The 18,738-nt window shown below is 45.3% G+C and overlaps 4 non-coding genes across 4 annotated transcripts; 3 read left to right on the top strand and 1 right to left on the bottom strand.

Annotated features, from left to right (window-relative positions):
- Window positions 1-394: 394 nt before the first annotated feature.
- Window positions 395-477, bottom strand: trnal-cag (transfer RNA leucine (anticodon CAG)). Its single transcript has one exon. It is a non-coding gene; the product is annotated as a tRNA-Leu (tRNA).
- Window positions 478-8,381: 7,904 nt separating this feature from the next.
- Window positions 8,382-8,453, top strand: trnag-ucc (transfer RNA glycine (anticodon UCC)). Its single transcript has one exon. It is a non-coding gene; the product is annotated as a tRNA-Gly (tRNA).
- A 9,591-nt stretch (window positions 8,454-18,044) lies between these two features.
- On the top strand, window positions 18,045-18,117 carry trnak-cuu (transfer RNA lysine (anticodon CUU)). Its single transcript has one exon. It is a non-coding gene; the product is annotated as a tRNA-Lys (tRNA).
- Window positions 18,118-18,195: 78 nt separating this feature from the next.
- trnal-cag (transfer RNA leucine (anticodon CAG)) lies at window positions 18,196-18,278 on the top strand. The gene has a single exon. It is a non-coding gene; the product is annotated as a tRNA-Leu (tRNA).
- The last annotated feature ends 460 nt before the right edge of the window (window positions 18,279-18,738 follow it).

Here is an 18,738-nt window from a genome sequence, read left to right as displayed (position 1 = left end):
CTTTCTAATAGTTCTTTAGACTTCTTTCCCAGTCTTTTCACATTCCCCTCTCTCCTTTATTGTCCAGTGTGTGCCTTTTTTAAAATTTCAATTTTGCCCTTATTTCTTTATTCATTCCTGGTGTGTCATTTCTGGCTAGTTTGTTCTTGCTTTTTAGTGGGATATATTTCTCCTGGACTCTATTGATCGCCGTTTTAAATGTTTCCCACTGCTGTTCTATTTCTTTGTCCAGGTCATTAATATGTCAACCATTTCACCGTTCGAAACTTCTCAAGTCACATATCCATGACAAAGCCAGTTGCTTTTGTGGGAGGAGCAAATTGACTTGGCAGCAAAATCAGCTGCAGCCCAATCCACAAATAAAATATTTCCACGTAATAGCAAAGATAACAAATGTGAGAAGTGGGATTCGAACCCACGCCTCCAGAAGAGGCTGCAACCTGAACGCAGCGCCTTTGACCGCTCGGCCATCCTGACGACCGATTCCATGTTTCATTCTGCATCATTTCTGCACTGTTGGCCAGTGAAAGCATCATGAAAGTTTAAAATGTTACTCACCCAACGTGGGGCTCGAACCCACGATTAAGAGCCTCGTGCTCTATCCAACTGAGCTCGCCGGGCCTGAGGATTGCTCACCGCCTTATCTGTCATAACAGCAAGCAGGAGAAAGACTCCATTTCGAATTATTGCAATCAATTCTGAGGGACAGGATAAACTGTCACTTCGAAAGGCACGGACGATTCAAGAACAGTCAGCATGGATTTGTCAAGGGGAGGTCGTGTCTGACGAACCTGATTGAATTTTTCGAGGAGTTGACAAGCAGGATCAATGAGGGGAGCGCAATTGATGTCGTCTACGTGGACTTTAGCAAGGCTTTTGAAAAGTTCCCTCATGGCAGATTGGTCAAAAAAGTGAAGGCCCATGGGATTCAAGGGAATTCGGCTTGTTGGATCCAAAATTGGCTCAGTGGCAGGAAGTTAATGGTCGACGGATGTTTTTGCGGCTGGAAGGCTGTTTCCAGTGGGGTGCCGCAGGGTTGGGTACTTGGTCCTTTGATTTTTGTGATATACATTAACAATTTGGACTTAAACGTCGGAGGCATGATAAAGACATTTGCAGGTGACACAAAAATAGGCCGTGTGGTTGATAGCGAGGTGGAAAGCTGTAGACTGTGGGGGTTCGGGCAATTTTCTGATAACAAAGCACTCAATCTATCTCTGAACGAATTTTGAACGAATACGTGTGTTTGACCCGGCACAGGCACGATGGGCCGAATGATCTCCTCTTGTGGACTAACATAATACGATGATACCAAGTGTTGTCAGATGGAATAGCAACACATTCCAAATAAGAGCAGAGAGAGGAAACTAGACTCACAGCATAACAGCACGTTGAGATATTGTATTTGGGAAGGATAAGGAGGGATAGTTTTTCATGGTGGTAGTCACATAGGGTATCATTTGTGACTTTGATAAGGACCATTTCATGCTGCGACAGTCTCTGGTACTGTGTGTGAGTGTGGGATTCATTCTGTATCTGTCAGTCTCTGGTACTGTGTGTGAGTGTGGGATTGATTCTGTATCTGTCAGTCTCTGGTACTGTGCGTGAGTGTGGGATTCATTCTGTATCTATCAGTCTCTGGTACTGTGTGTGAGTGTGGGATTCATTCTGTATCTGTCAGTCTCTGGTACTGTGTGTGAGTGTGGGATTGATTCTGTATCTGTCAGTCTCTGGTACTGTGTGTGAGTGTGGGATTCATTCTGTATCTGTCAGTCTCTGGTACTGTGTGTGAGTGTGGGATTCATTCTGTATCTGTCAGTCTCTGGTACTGTGTGTGAGTGTAGGATTCATTCTGTATCTGTCAGTCTCTGGTACTGTGTATGAGTGTGGGATTCATTCTGTATCTGTCAGTCTCTGGTACTGTGTGTGAGTGTGGGATTCATTCTGTATCTGTCAGTTTCTGGTACTGTGTGTGAGTGTGGGATTCATTCTGTATCTGTCAGTCTCTGGTACTGTGTGTGAGTGGGGGATTCATTCTGTATCTGTCACTCTCTGATACTGTGTGTGAGTTTGGAATTGATTCTGTATCTTGTCAGCAGTGTGTGTGAGAGTTTGTGATTCATTCTTTATATTCAGTCTCTCATACTGTGTGTTAGTGTGGGATTCTTTCGGTATCTGTCAGTCTCTGGTACTCCATGAGAGTGTGGGATTTACTCTGTGTCTGTCAGTCTCTAGTACTGTATATGAGTTTGGGATTCCTTCTGCATCTGTGAGAGTTGGATTCATTCTGTGTCTGTGTGTCTCTGCTACTGTCTCTGAATGTGAGATTCATTCTGTATCTGTACGTAATTATTCTCTCAGATTATATTATGGCGTTCAATATTGTAGCTTTAATATCTCAATGTTTAAATAAATTTACTCCTTGTTTAATTGGTAAATATGGACACACTTTAGGATTTGATGCTGGAGGTTTTAATCAGATAATTTGTGTGCTTTTTGGAGTACTATTAAATCTGTATCTCTGTGAGTACTGTTGTGGATGATAATGTATCTTTCAAACTGATAATTTGACATTTTTGAATTAGTATGTAATGTGTAGATCAGTCTGTAGAAATTGAATTGATACCATATCTTTCAGTCTAATATTTTATGAGATTTTTGGACTGGTATGTAATGTGTATCTCAGTCTGCACTACTAGAATTGATACTCTATTTAAATCTCATTCTACGAGTGCATCTGAACAGGTTTCCAATTTGTTTCTCAGGTTTACTATCTTTCAGTATTTCTCAATCTGATACTCTACCTGAGTTTAGGACTTGTATGCAATTTGTATCATATAATACACTTTTCGAATGGATATTGCATGTATTAAAGTCATGTGTGTGAGAGTTCTGGGCTAATATTCAATTTGAATCTCGGGGTACATTATTGGGATTCATTCTGTAACTTTGAATCGGGTACCATGTGTGATTCCTATCTGGTATTTAATTCGTAGCTAATGTTGCTCTATTGTCAGATTTACACAGTGCCTTTCACTCTGAGAGTGTGATTTTAGTCCAGGATTTTTGTATCTCCCTGTCAGCGGGACTGAGTTAGGGGAAAATGGAACAGTGTCTGCCTCACCTACTCTACTTGACTGTTGGGTTGAAAATGTGTCTCCGGAAATTGTGATCAGTGTGGGACGGACCACTTCTGCTGTCTGTGACTGTGGAACTGATGACCTGTCTGTGTCTCTGTGCTCTGTGAGTGATAATATACTTACTGTGTGTGAGAAGGAGCTGGCTGCACTGTTCCTTCTGCCACGGGTGGAGGAAGCATCACATTTATTCTGGATCGTTCAAGGGTTTTACGGTAGAAAGAAAATTATCTCTTGTTACTCAGGAACATGTGAGGTAGAAAATACAGAAGTGATCAGTTTAATATCTCTGTTAATGATCATTTTGAATATCCACAAATGAAATCCAGTGATACAAACAGTGTCAGTGTCTGACTCCACTGCAGTACTGCAGCACTCAGCTTCTGCACACCAGGTGTTTTGGGCTGTTTTACAACACTTTAATGACATCCAGACACGGCCCAACCCCTGCACTGATCCATGAATGGGACTACCCGATGGGAAACAGGTCAGGTTTCTCATCCCCTCTCCCATGGGACTAACCGTTCAACCGAAACCAAACAGCCGCTGTTTAAAATGTGTCCTTCACACTTCTCACCTGATGCCTGCAATAGATGCTCTTTGTATAACTCCCCACATCCTTACTGTCCGGCTCTGTTTCCACTCTTCACTGTCCAATAACAATAAACAGGGTGAGGCTGGAACTAAACCAGGACCATTCACTCCTGGTTTGGGGAGAGAAAACAGCAATGGTTTTAATAGCAGGTTCTTCCCATTCTCTCTCCCTTCCCCTGGACACACCCTGTACACACACAGCCCGAGAATGACCTCTCCCTTCCCCCCTCTCAGTCCATGTTCCGGGACCAGTTCCTGATCCACTCCGCCTCTTACAAACAGCCTCCCGGACTCCCCCTGAACTTCCCCCCGGACTCAATGCCGATCTCTGAGCCCATCTGCGGACACGGTCCCGAAGCGATGATCTGCTGTAACGAGGCTGCTCTTTGCTCCCTTCCCCCGGGGGCCGTGATCTCTCCATTCCCGGCTGTTTTAAACCATCTTCTTCCGCTCACTGAGGGAATGGCGCCCAAAATTCCCAATCCAAAAATCGATGGAAACCTTCCCCAATTGGAATTTTTCCGAGTCTGAGCAAAGGAAGTGGGTCTGGGGGAAAGGTCAGAGGGAATGGGGTCCACAGGAAGTGCAGGAACAGGCACCAGAATGGGAAACAGATGGGATTCCACCAGTGCCTAACGCTGGAATACAGACTGATTTTACAATCTCCAAGTATTAAACTAGATGTTTCCATCCCTGCTGTTTCTCTCGGGGTCTTTTGATGGTAAAGAGCCTTTCAGAGATAAAGTGAGCGGCTGTGAAATCAGCCAATGGATTCTCTTCATTAATGGCCCCTATAATGTGTGACTGAGAGAGGATTTCTCAAACCAATCCTGGAGAAACATGGGAGGAAAGTGGGAGTCGCTGTATTTGCTGGGACCGTGTAGGGTTAATATCAGGCAGCAACAGTCGCAGATTAATGTAACCGGAGTGAAACTGTAGATCACTGAGAGTAATATCGAACAGCCCTGAGCTCCCAAACTGCAGATAGTACAACAGGCATTAGAGGGTTAAATGTGACCCAATATTTCTGTCCCTCTCTGTACTATCCCTGAGTGTGGGATTAATAGTGTTTCTGACCCTTGTACAATATCAGTGAGAGATGAGATTGCATCTTTTGTCTCTCCAACGCGATCTTTCTGGATAAAACGGCACTTTCCCGGTCAGTCTGGAACTAATACTGTTAACGTCTGTCTGTCACTGTGTCTCACCTCTCTCTCTGTCTCTCTCACCGGGTCTACCTCCCTCTCTCTCTCTGGTGCTGTATATGAAGGTGGATACTGCTATTGAGCGTGATTTGGACACAGATAGGGAGTGTAAGACTGATACTGTCTCTCTCTATATATTGCTGGACATGAAAGTGGGACACTGTCTGATACAAAATAGAGAGAATGAGATGTCCGGGCCGGGCCTCACTGTAACTGGGGATGTGTTCGGCTCCAGTCCCAGTTCATGGTCATAATCTTTTCACAGATTCAGGGCGAGAGTCTCTGTGAGACGGTAAAACTGGCGGAGAAACTCCGCGTCATAACTCAAACCCCAACACATGAGATTCTCCAAATAAGCTGGAATAAGGTGTTTGTAAAACGCTGAACCCGTCTGGGAGGGGATGTGTGGGGAGATAGAACAGGGAAACAGACTGAAATGGAGGAGCCGAGTTGACTTGTTATTGAATGGACTGTATTTAGGCAGGAATATGAACGATTTCTCATTGTAACGGGGCTTATTTGAAAGCTTCGGGTTTTGGGAATCCTTGAATATGAAGCCCGGGTCTGTCAGGGTTTGTGCGGAGCGCTGAGGTTCGGTTGTATTATCGATAAACGGTTTGAAACTGTCGGATGGAGAGAACTGGAGGTGGAGCTGGAAGATCAGAGGCCGCTCTCCGCTCTGTCACTCTGACTGTCTCCTCCCCTCCCGATTTATCTGTTTAATCCCCCATATGGAACCAAAGCGGGTCGGTGGACTCGAAACACGGTTTACTCGTTAACAGGACGAGAGGTGAGTAATGTTCCTGATCTCCTGGGCACCAGGCAATTCACTGTTATTTGTTTCTGTACAGAGTTACATCTCAGTGATTCCCCAGTGAGTTTGATGCGTTATGTAAATAATCCAACAAAATAGAACAGAAACGGAGCGAACCGCTGAATTCCACAGATGTAGAAAGGTTATTCGAGCAGTTCTGGTGATTCTTTATGAGCCCAGCATGGCAAGGAGTTTAAATAAATACAAGAAATCTGGTGATGTGTGGGCTGGGGTCCATAAGTCACCGTTTAAAGTACCGGACTGTGGTCACTGCCCCGACTCCAGTCCCATTAATACCTCATCTCGTCCACAACGATGCAAAAGCAGCTCAAAGCCACACTGATAGCATGATATCAGCGTCTCCCTTCAGACAGTAACCAGCCCTTTCACAGATACAGAGGGTGGCTCTGAAAAGAGCCTTTACATCGAGTTACATTGAAACTACAGCACAGAAACAGGCCATTCGGCCCAACTGGTCTATGCTGGCGTTTATGCTGCTCATGAGCCTCCTCCTTCCTTACTTCATCGAACCCTATCGGCATATCCTTCTATTCCTTTCTCCCTCATGTGCTGATCTATCTTCCCCTTAAATGCCCCCTATGTTATTTGCCTCAGCTACTCCTCGTAGTTGCAAGTTCCACATTCTAACCACTCTCTGGGTAAAGCAATTTCTCCTGAATTCCCTATTTGATTTATTAGCGACTATTTTATATTTATTACCTGAAGTTTTGGACTCCCCACAAGTGGAAACATTTTCTCGACATCTATCCTAACAAACCCTGTCATTATCTTAAAAACCTCGATCAGATCAACCCTCAGCCTTCTCTTTTCCAGTGAAACGAGACCCAGTCTGTTCAGTCTTTCCTGATAAGAATACCCTCTCATTTCTGGTATCATCCTTGTGAATCTTGTCTGCACCTTCTCCAATGCACCTATGTCTATCATATGGAGACGAGACCTGTTCGCAGTATTCCAAGTCTGGTCTAAACAAGGTTCTATACAAGTTTAACATAACTTCTTTGCTTTTCAACTCTATCCCTCTAGAAATGAATCCTAGTGTTTGATTTGTCTTTTTATGACCTGATTAACCTGGGTCGCTACTTTTAGTAATTTGTGTACCTATGCCACTGGATCCCTTTGCTCCTCTGTCCCGTTTAGACTCTTATTATCCAAGCAGTGTGTGACCTCCTGATTCTTCATTCTGCAAGTTTATTAATGCCGTCTGGCGTTTTGATGCATTCTTCGTTTGTATTAACTAAATCCACCAAGTTGGTGTCGTCCACAAATTTTGGAATTGTACTTCCGATTCCCGAATCCAAATCGTTAATGTAAATTGTGAAGAACAGTGGTCCCAGCAACTGGAACTCCACTTCCCACCTTTTGCCAGTCTGAGTAGCGACCCTTAACCTCTATTCTCGGCTTTCAGTTTTGAAGCCAACTTACTATCCATTCTGCCACCTGACCCTGACTCCACGTGCTCTGAACTTAGCCATGAGTCTGCAATGTGGTACATTATAGAAGGCCTTCGGAAAATCCAAATATATCACATCTACTGCATTAAACTTGTCTACACTTTCTGTTCCTTCTTCAAAGATTTCAATAAGGTTGGTCCTGTCCTTTGGGTTATCAGATTAAGCCTTGGCCGGTTTACTTGCTCTTGGAGCTCACAATGCTGGTTTTCTTCGGCAGCAGCACGGCCTGGATATCAGACAACACCCTGAGCGATGGTCACCCGTCCCAGCAGCTTGTTGAGCTCCTCGTCGTTGCAGATGGCCAGCTGCAGGTGTCTGGGGATGAGGCGGGTCTTCTTGTTTGTCCCGGGCCGCGTGGCCGGCCAGCTCGAGGATTTCAGCCGTCAGATACTCGATGCATAGCAGCCAGATAGACCGGGGCTCCGGCACCCACACATTCAGCATAGTTCCCCTTCCGCAGGAGCCTTTCAACACGGGTAACAGGGAACTGCAGTCCGGCCCGGGATGAGCGAGACTTGGCCTTGGACCGAGCTTTCCCGCCGGTTTTTCCTCTTCCAGACATTTCCACAATCTCACAAACACTTTCACAAAGAATGAAGAAATCCTCCCGCACTCGCCCTTCTGATACCTTCTGGAGGAGTACAGTGGGGACACTTGTGATGGGTCTCTCTCAGAGTGTTTACACAGCCCGCTCACCCTCACTGATATTCTATCTTTGAACTGCTGTAATATTGTCCTTTAGTAATATTGCTGCTCCTCCTCCTTTCCCTATTTCCCTGTCCTTTCTAAACATCTTATAGACTTGAATATTAAGCTGCCATTCCTGCCCAGTTGGTATTCAGGTCTCTGTAATGATTTAATGTAATTATTTAACTTTACTCAAAGGCTGATGTGAGCTGTGGTAAAATGTATTTCCAGCTGGTCAAGTATTGCAGGTATCGACTGTCTCTTCAGTCCGATATCAGGTGAAGAATTACTGGCTGGTGTGGAATTTCCATTGATTGGGGGTTGGCGAAATCGACTGGGCGGAAACAGGAACTGCAACAGAGCGAGAAAGGATCCGTCAGAAACCAGTGAAAATGAAGAACAAAATCCAACAGCCTGCAGTGTCTGTTCAGGGTCTGATGTTTGGGAACTATTTTATTGTTGGTTATTTTCAGCGATGGTGGTATAGTGGTCAGCATAGCTGCCTTCCAAGCAGTTGACCCGGGTTCGATTCCCGGCTATCGCATTTAAGTGTTCTTATTAGTTTATTTCCATCAGAAACTGTTAAGTTTGCAATCGAATTTGATGCAGTTCAGTTGGATCTTGTTTCCAAAACATAATCGGGTGTAATTATGGTAAAATGTTTTCAACCTTCATTTCTTTTCCCTACAGAAGGAAAAGAGGAAAAACATGCTGGAAATACTGAGTTACCAAGGGTCTAATGAGAGTGAGGAAGGGAAATGATGTGTTAGCCTTTATTGTAAGGGTGTTGGAATATAAGAGTAAGGAGGTCTTGCTGCAATTGTAGTATGAGGAAATATTGCGTAAAATTGGCCAATATTCGGTGGAGTTTAGAAGAATGAGAGGTGATCGCATTGAAATGTATAAAATTCTTAGACGACTTGACAGGGTAGATGCTGAGAGTCTGATTCCCCTGGCTGGAGAGTCAAGAACTGGAGCTCATCGTCTCAAGATAAGGAATCGGCCATTTAGGACCGACATGAGGAAACATTTCTTCACTCAAGGGATTGTGAATCTTTGGAATTCTCTACACCCCAGAGGGCTGTGGATGATCAGTCGTTGAGTTATATTGAAAGGTAAGATCGATATATTTTTGGACTCTTGGGGAATCAAGGGATATGCGGATGGGGCAGGAAAGTGGACTTGAGATCGAAGATCAGCCATCATCTTATTGAATGGCGGAGCAGGCTCGATGGGCCATATGGCCTATTCTGCTGCTATTTCTTATGTTCTTATGTAAAGAGCTTTATTTCCAAGTGTGCTGACGACAATAATTTAGGTAGCACAGTAAACGTTGTAGATGGAAGCAGAAATTTGCAAAGGGACATTGATAGATTAAGTGAATGGGTGAAACTGTGGCAGATGGAGTTCAACGTGGGGAAGTGTGAGGTTATCCCTTTGGACCATAAAACGATAGATCAGTGTATTTCCTAAATGGCAAGAAGCAAGGAACTGTGGGGGAGGATAGAGATTTAGGGGGTCCAATACAGAAATCACTAAAAGTGATCACTAATTCACTAAAACAATGTTAAAATGGAGATTAAATTTTGATCTTTATCTCAAGGGAATTGGAAAAAAAGCAGTGCTCTGGTTAGGCATCATTTAGAGTTCCGTGCTCAGTTCTGGGCACCGCACTCTCTCTAATGGCTTGGAATGAGAAGGGGTTTTTCATTAAAGGAAGCTCACTGAAATACAGGGTTTTTGAAGAGTTATGATCAGAAATGGGAGCGGAGCTCATTTCCTGCTTCACACTGTTACAACACATTGAGGAGAACAGCATCAATGAAGATAAAGGGAATGAAATGAAATGTGTCACACAGTTACATCTCGCTGCTCTGTCTGACCATTTTAGTCGCTACTTCCCTGTAGAGGGATTTGAAAATTTGAAGGAAAAGCGTTGGGTGAAAATCCTTTTGCTTTGGGAAATCCTGAATCAATAATGAGGCTAAACTTGATGCCTGAGCAAGAAAACGAGCCGGTGCGACTCACCTGTGAACACATTGAAAACACGCCACAAGTCATTCAGATTGTCATCTTTTTGGATCAGTGCTTTCAAAGAATATCCTCTGTTATGATTCGTGTTCTGTTGTTGCTGCCGTTCACAACAACCTACCTGTGCGAAATGGGATTTTCGACTTTGACAAGGTTAAAAACAAGAGAAAGAAACTCAACAGCGCACCTGAGATGCGTGAAGCACTTTCATCCTGTGATCCAGATTGGAACGAGATCATGACCAACTGACAGACCCACCCCTCACATTGAGGAAGTGAAACTCAACCTGATCTTCTTTTACTGTATTTATACTGTATTTAAAATGTTTTTCAAGCAACGTCGATGTCTAATTTTAATTATTACTTGAAGTGAATTGAAGAGCGAGCATGGACTCACCTTTATTGGGATTTGATGAAAACTCCAGTCTGAAGTTATTATTGTTTGGGGTCCCTGGGGGAAGTGTTTTTCTTCCACTGTGTCACGAGAAAAATAGTTTGATAAACTCTGTTCTACATTGTACGGTCAGTGTCTGTTCAGCAAACCCGCTCTGAATTCCTCAGTCTGTATTTCCAGAAACGGTCTGTGGGCGACGCGGGCAACAAAACACTGACCCACAACCTGCGACTAATGGCGGCCGGAGAGCCCACAATCCAACGCGCCCCAGAAACCCCTCTATCTCTCCAAGGCGCTGATTTATCCGGCCGGCTGCCCTTGCCGCGCCTGCGCGCTGCGCCCCTTCGAATGGAGATAGACCGTATTCTACCGCGCGCGACATTCTGGGTAAGGTCATCCGCCATTGTAAACCCATCTCGCTGATGATTCTGTGATGGGGTTTAGAAGGACGAGGTTCATCCAATCAAAAGCAAAATAATGCGGATGCTGGAAATGTGAAATATAAAGAGAAAATGCTGGAAATCCTCAGCAAGTGGAGAAAATCATCCTCAGGTTTCTGGTTGGAACTAGCAAACGTGCTTTTGGACGAAGCAGAAATTAGCTCAAGGCCGTTCTCCTAACTTTACAGACAGCCTACAGCTTAACATGTTGGTGCTGAGGCACAGGAGACCTCCTTTCCTTTCTCAAACCTAAAAGCTTTCTGTGTCTGCCCGAACACGGCTGTTTTGCTCGAGCACTTGCCTCTGCTCACCAGCAGGGAGTGCCTTTGAATAACAACACGTCAAACCGCACTCACTTTCAGGCAAATAAGCCTTCCATCAGTCAGTCAGACCGGCAGACAGACAGAGCTCTCGCTGTTTCCTCAAGCTCGGGCTGATGTTCTTTTCCGATGACCTCGTCTGCGTTCCGCAGGCTCGGGCTCTTCTCGGCATCATTCACGATTACTGTGCCTTCCCGTTCTGCTGTTGCTCAATTGCGAACACTCGATACCGCGGATTGGAGCAAAGTATTGAATGCATTCAGGGAGGGGGCAATTCGTGGCGCTGCTTGGAGGCGAGTGTGAAGCGACTATTGTGAAGGGCAATTTGATTTGACAAGCAGGGGAATTAGCTCAAATGGTAGAATGCTCGCTTTGCATGCGAGAAGTAGCGGGATTGATACCCCCATTCTCTACTCACTTTTTTACCTTGGGGAGTTGTCCCGAAACAAAAATGGTGTCAGTTTTCAGCCAATCCAAAACCCACGTGAATCCTCAGCTTCGACAAAGAGAGGTCAATGGGTAATCAATCTTTTGGTGTGCTGCAGTAAGCAAAAGTTTTTGATTTTGGTGTTGAGCAAAGATGGAAAGATGAAGTGAGACATGGAAAAAAGCTTCACAGGTCCTGATATCTCTTCTGTGGATTGAACGCAGGATTCACAAAGTTAATAAAACTAATGCACGCCCTGCTGTGTGAAAAGCGCATGAACGGTGGAGACTGCCAGGCAGCACTGCCAATTAGGTTAGTTTGCAAGCTATCTAAAGTCATAAAGTAATGGACAGTTGGCAAAAACAATCCAGTCAGGTCGGAGCTGTCCAGACAATCTTCTGATTTGTCATTGGACACGATATCCACTGCTCCACTGGTCGAGGGTTTGCAGAGAAAGTAGCAGCTCACACTGCCACAGCGCTGCGGTATGAGCAGGAAATGAGTCAGTCTCGGTCATGTACATGTGACTCCACGAGTCCGGGAGTGTCAAAAGGCGCACAGTGAATATTTACCAAAGAGAGCAATCTTGGCTGCTTCCCTTCGATCGTTCAGCTGGTACAGCGGAGGACTGCAATACAATTAACAGATAAAAGTCATCCTTAGGTTTCTGGTTGGAACTAGCGAACGTGCTTTTGGAGTAAGCAGAAATTAGCTCAAGGCCGTTTTCTTTACTTCACAGACAGCCAAAAGCTTAACATGTTGGCGCTGAGGCACAGGAGACCTCCTTTCCTTTCTGAAACCTGAAAGCTTTTTGTGTCTCCCCGAAAACGGCTGTTTTGCTCGAGCACTTGCTTCTGCTCACCAGCAGGGAGTGCCTTTGAGTAACAACGCGTCAAACCGCACTCACTTTCAGGCAAATAAGCCTTCGATCGGTCAGTCAGACAGAGCTCTCACTGTTTCCTCAAACTCGGGCGGCTGTTCTTTTCCGATGACCTCGTATGCCTTCTGCAGGCTCGGGCTCTTCTCAGCATCATTCACGATTACTGTGCCTTCCCGTTCTGCTGTTGCTCAATTGCGAACACTCGATACCGCGGATTGGAGCAAAGTATTGAATGCATTCAGGGAGGGGGCAATTCGCGGAGCTGCCTGGAGACGAATGTTAAGCGATTATTGTGAAGGGCAAATTGACGGCTGCAACTGGGGAATTAGCTCAAATGGTAGAGTGCTCGCTTGGCATGCGAGAAATAGCGGGATCGATGCCCGCATTCTCCACTCACTTTTTTACCTTGGGGAATTGTCCCGAAACAAAAATGGTGTCAGTTTTCAGCAAATCCATAACCCACGTGAATCCTAAGCTTCGATAAAGAGAGGTCAAGGGGTAATAAATCTTTTGGTGTGCTGCAGTAAGCAAAAGTTTTTGATTTTAGTGTTTAGCAAAGATGGAAAGATGAAGTGAGACATGGAAAAAAGCTTCATGGGTCCTGGTATCTTTTTTGTGGATTGAACTCAGGATTCACGAAGTGAATAAACCTAATGCATTTCCTGCTGTGTTAAAAGCGCACGAACGGTGGAGACTGCCAGGCAGCACTTCCAATTAGGTCAGTTTGCAAGCTATCAAAAGTCATAAGGTAATGGACAGTTCTCAAAAACAATGCAGTCAGGTTGGAGTTGACCAGACAATCTTCTGATTTGTCATTAGACACGGTATCCACTGCTGCATTCGCCTCGGGTGTGCAGAGAAAGTAGCAGCTCACACTGCCACAACGATGCGCTATGAGCAGGAACCGAGTCAGTCTCGGTCATGCACATGTGACTCCACGAGTCCTGGAGTGTCAAAAGGCGCACAGTGAACAGTTACCAAAGAGAGCAATCTTTGCTGCTTCCCTTCGATCGTTCAGCTGGTACAGCGGAGGACTGTAATAGTATTAACAGATAAAAGTCATCCTTAGCTTTCTGGTTGGAACGAGCGAACGTGCTTTTGGAGTAAGCAGAAAATAGCCGTTTTCTTTATTTTACAGACAGCCTACAGCTTAACATGTTGGCGCTGAGGCACAAGAGACCTCCTTTCCTTTCTGAAACCAAAAGCTTTTTGTGTTTGCCCGAAAACGGCTGTTTTGCTCGAGCACTTGCCTCTGCTCACCAGCAGGGCGTAGCTTTGAATAACAACACGTCAAACCGCACTCACTTGCAGGCAAATCAGCCTTCCATCAGTCAGTCAGACCGACAGACAGACAGAGCTCTCGCTGTTTCCTCAAGCTCGGGCTGCTGTTCTTTTCCGATGACCTCGTCTGCGTTCCGCAGGCTCGGGCTCTTCTCGGCATCATTCACGATTACTGTGCCTTCCCGTTCTGCTGTTGCTCACTTGCGAATACTCGATACCGCGGATTGGAGCAAAGCATTGAAAAAATTAATGGAGGTTGCAATTCGAGGCGCTGCTTGGAGGCGAGTGTGAAGCGACTATTGTGAAGGGCAAATAGATCCGCCAAACAGGGGAATTAGCTCAAACGGTAGAGTGCTCGCTTAGCATGCGAGAAGTATCGGGATCGATGCCCGTATTTTCCACGCACTTTTTTACCTTGGGGAATTGTCCCAAAACGAAAATGGTGTCAGTTCTCAGCAAATCCAGAACCCACGTCAATCCTCAGCTTCGATAAAGAGAGGTCAAGGAGCAGCAAATCTTTTGGTGTGCTGCAGCGAGCAAAAGTTTTTGATTTTGGTGTTTAGCAAAGATGGAAAGATGAAGTGAGGCATGGAAAAAAGCTTCACAGGCCCTGATATATTTTCTGTGGATTGAACTCAGGATTTACAAAGTTAATAAAACTATTCGATTCCCTGCTGTGTGAAGAGCACACGAACGGTGGAGACTGCCAGGCAGCACTGCTGATTAGGTTAGTTTGCAAGCTAACTAAAGTCATAAAGTAATGGACAGTTGGCAAAAACAATCCAGTCAGGTAGGAGTTGTCCAGACAGTCTTCTGATTTTCATTGGACACGATTTCCACTGCTCCACTGGCCGAGGGTGTGCAGAGAAAGTAGCAGCTCACATTGCCACAGCGCTGCGGTATGAGCAGGAAATGAGTCAGTCTCGGTCATGCACACGTGACTCCACGAGTCCGGGAGTGTCAAAAGGCGCACAGTGAATATTGACCAAAGAGAGCAATCTTGGCTGCTTCCCTTCGATCGTTCAGCTGGTACAGCGGAGGACTGCAATACAATTAACAGATAAAAGTCATCCTTAGGTTTCTGGTTGGAACTAGCGAACGTGCTTTTGGAGTGAGCAGAAATTAGCTCAAGGCCGTTTTCTTTACTTTACAGACAGCCAAAAGCTTAACATGTTGGCACTGAGGCACAGGAGACCTCCTTTCCTTTCTGAAACCAAAAGCTTTTTGTGTCTGTCCGAAAACGGCTGTTTTGCTCCAGCACTTTCCTCTGCTCACCAGCAGGACGTACCTTTGAGTAACAACACGTCAAACCGCACTGACTTTCAGGCAATTCAGCCATCCATCAGTCAGTCAGACAGACAGACAGACAGAGCTCTCGCTGTTTCCTCAAGCTCGGGCTGCTGTTCTTTTCCGATGACCTCGTCTGCCTTCCGCAGGCTCGGGCTCTTCTCGGCATCATTCACGATTACTGTGCCATCCCGTTCTGCTGTTGCTCAATTGCGAACACTCGAGACCGCGGATTGGAGCATTGAATGCATTCAGGGAGGGGGCAATTCGTGGCACTGCCTGGAGACGAGTGTTAAGCGATTATTGTGAAGGGCAAAGTCACCACCGCAACTGGGGAATTAGCTCAAATGGTAGAGTGCTCGCTTCGCATGCGAGAAGTTCTGGGATCGATGTCCGCATTTTCCACTCACTTTTTTACCTTGGGAAATTGTCCCGAAACAAAAATGGTTTCAGTTTTCAGCAAATCCATAACCCACGTGAATCCTGAGCTTCGATAAATCGAGATCAAGGGGCAGTAAATCTTCTGGAGTGCTGCAGTCAGCAAAAGTTTTTGATTTTGGTGAGACATGGAAAAAAGCTTCACGGGTCCTGGTATCTTTTCTTTGGATTGAACTCAGGATTTACAAAGTGAATAAAACTAATGCATTTCCTGCTCTGTTCAGAGTGCAAGAACGGTGGAGACTTCCAGGCAGCACTTCCAATTAGGGCAATTTGCAAGCTATTAAAAGTCATAAAGTAATGGACAGTTTGCAAAAACAATCCAGTCAGGTTGGAGTTGGCCAGACAATCTTCTGATTTGTCATAAGACACGGTATCCACTGCTGCATTCGCCTCTCGGGTGTGCAGAGAAAGTAACAGCTCACACTCCCACAACGATGCGCTATGAGCAGGAACCGAGTCAGTCTCGGTCATGCACATGTGACTCCACGAGTCCGGGAGTGTCAAAAGGCGCACAGTGAACATTTACCAAAGAGAGCAATCTTTGCTGCTTCCCTTCGATCGTTCAGCTGGTATAGCGGAGGACTGCAATACAATTAACAGATAAAAGTCATCCTTAGGATTCTGGTTGGAACCAGCGAACGTGCTTTTGGAGCAAGCAGAAATTAGCTCAAAGCCGTTTTCTTTGCTTTACAAACAGCCTACAGCTTAACATGTTGGCGCTGAGGCACAGGAGACCTCCGTTCCTTTCTTCAACCTGAAAGCTTTGTGCATCTGCCCGAAAACGTCTGTTTTGCTCGAGCACTTGCCTCTGCTCACCAGCAGGGCAAGTGCACCTTTGAGTAACAACACGTCAAACCGCACTGACTTTATCACGAACAGAAGACAAACACACGTCTTCGTTCAAAAACCACCCTGCAGGTGGACACGGAGTGAGATAAACACAGGGCAGAGATGCAGACAGTATCCGGAAACATCGGGAAGTAGACAAGAGAAATAGATTGAGCGCTTTGTTATCAGAAAAATGTCTGAACCTCCACGGTCAATGAAAGGGCTTTTGTTGGTCGCTTTCCCATTGAACCGGATAATTCGGGAGAACTTGGTGGATGTTTGGTTTGGTTCCCTTGACCCCACCAGCGGAAAAGGTTTGTCGATCCCACCCGACAACTCATTTCAAAAGCCACTCTGTCCAAAGCAAATGTATCCTTCCAGATTAAAAGGGAATAAAACTTGAAAAGAGCGTCACTGTGGATCAGTTTTCTCTCACTCAAAGTAAACTGTTTAATGAAGTAAAAGATGCAGCTTCCAAAGAATCAGGGAACAGCCACTGTCTCCCTTTTTGGCAGGAGAAGAAAATCGATGTGGATGTTTATGGAGACCAAGTTCCAACATAATGTTCCTGCCCGGAATCGAACTGGGGACTTTTTGCGTACAAAGCAGACGTGATAACCGCTACACTACGGAAATGGATAATATTTCACTAAACAATGGGCAACTGAATGGTGTTCTCTCTCTGCTCGCAGTTGGAATGTGTTGTTTCAAGTGCAGCAAGAGATACAGACAGTGGCTGTTCCCCCTTTGCTTTAAAAACTCTCAGGGTGGTGGGTTTGAGCCCACGTTGGGCGAGTACCGTTTTAAACTTTTGTGCTGCTTCCACCGGTGAGCCCCAGCTCTGACACTTCCCCCACCCCCCTCTGTCTCACCGCTCACGATGGGGCCGCGCCCGGGCTGAATCTCTCCAATTAGGTTTCCGCCCCTGTCGCAGCATGAAATGGTCCTTATCAAAGTCACAAATGATACCGTATGTGACTACAACCATGATAAACTATCCCTCCTCATCCTTCTCAAATACAATATCTCACCGTGCTGTTATGCTGTTAGTCTAGTTTCCTCTCTCTGCTCTTATTTGGAATGTGTTGCTTTTCCGTCTGACAACACTTAGTATCATCGTATTATGTTTGTCCACAAGAGGAGATCATTCGGCCCGTCGTGCCTGTGCCGGGTCAAACGCACATTTTCGTTCAAAATTCGTTCAGGAATAGATTGAGTGCTTTGTTATCAGAAAATTGCCTGAACCCCGACAGTCTACAGCTTTCCACCTCAATATCAACCACACGGCCTATTTTTGTGTCACCCGCAAATTTCTTCATCATGCCCCCTACGTTTAAGTCCAAATCGTTAATGTAGACCACAAAAAGCAAAGGACCAAGTACCGAGCCCTCAGGCACCCCACTGGAAACAGCCTTCCAGCCGCAAAAACACCCATCGACCATTACCCTTTGCTTTCTGCCACTGAGCTAATTTTGGATCCAACAAGCCACATTCCCTTAGATCCCATGGGCCTTTAATTTTTCGACCAATCTGCCATTTGGGAATTTTTCAAAAGCCTTGCTAAAATCCATGCAGACGACATCAATTGCTCTACCCTCATCGATCCTCCTTGTCACCTCCTCGAAAAATTCAATCAGGTTAGTCAGACACGACCTCCCCTGAACAAATCCATGCTGACTGTCCTTGATGAGTCCGTGCCTTTCGAAGTGACAGTTTATCCGAGCCCTCAGAAATTATTCCAATAATTTGAAATGGAGTCTTTCTCCTGGTTGCTGCAATAACAGACAAGGCGATTAAAGTAACCATTGCCCGGCTAGCTCAGTCGGTAGAGCATGAGCTTCTTCATCTCAGGGTCGTGGGTTCGAGCCCCACGTTGGGCGAGTGCGATTTTCAACTTTGATGCTCAATTCACTGACCAACAGTGCAGAAATAATGCAGAATGGAGCATGCATCCGGTAGTCAGGATGGCCGAGCGGTCTAAGGCGCTGCGTTCAGGTCGCAGTCTCTTCTGGAGGCGTGGGTTCGAATCCCACTTCTGACATTGCTTACTTTTACTAAGACGTGAAAATATTATATTGGTGGATTGGGCTGCAGCTGATTTTTCGACCAAGTTGAGTTGCTCCTCCCACAAAAGCAACTGGCTTTGTGATGGAAATGTGACTTGAGAAGTTTCAAACGGTGAAATGTTTGACATATTAATGACCTGGACAAAGAAATAGAACAGCAGTGGGAAACATTTAAAACGGTGATCAATAGAGTCCAGGAGAAATATATCCCACTGAAAAGCAAGAACAAACTAGCCAGAAATGACACACCAGGGATGAATAAAGAAATCAGGGTAAAATTGAAACTAAAGAAAAAGGCACACACTGGACAATAAAGGAGAGAGTTGAATGTGAAAAGACGGGGAAAGAAGTCTAAAGAACTATTGGAAAGGCAAAAAGGAATATAAAAAAAAGCAAAGTATTCGAGACACAACAGCCAAAGAAAATTTAGGATAG

Source organism: Heptranchias perlo, unplaced genomic scaffold (genome assembly GCF_035084215.1).
Source record: "Heptranchias perlo isolate sHepPer1 unplaced genomic scaffold, sHepPer1.hap1 HAP1_SCAFFOLD_47, whole genome shotgun sequence".
In the NCBI taxonomy this organism is placed as follows: Eukaryota; Metazoa; Chordata; class Chondrichthyes; order Hexanchiformes; family Hexanchidae; genus Heptranchias; species Heptranchias perlo.
Note: the sequence above shows the minus strand (reverse complement) of the source record. Positions and strands in the feature narration are given on the sequence as shown.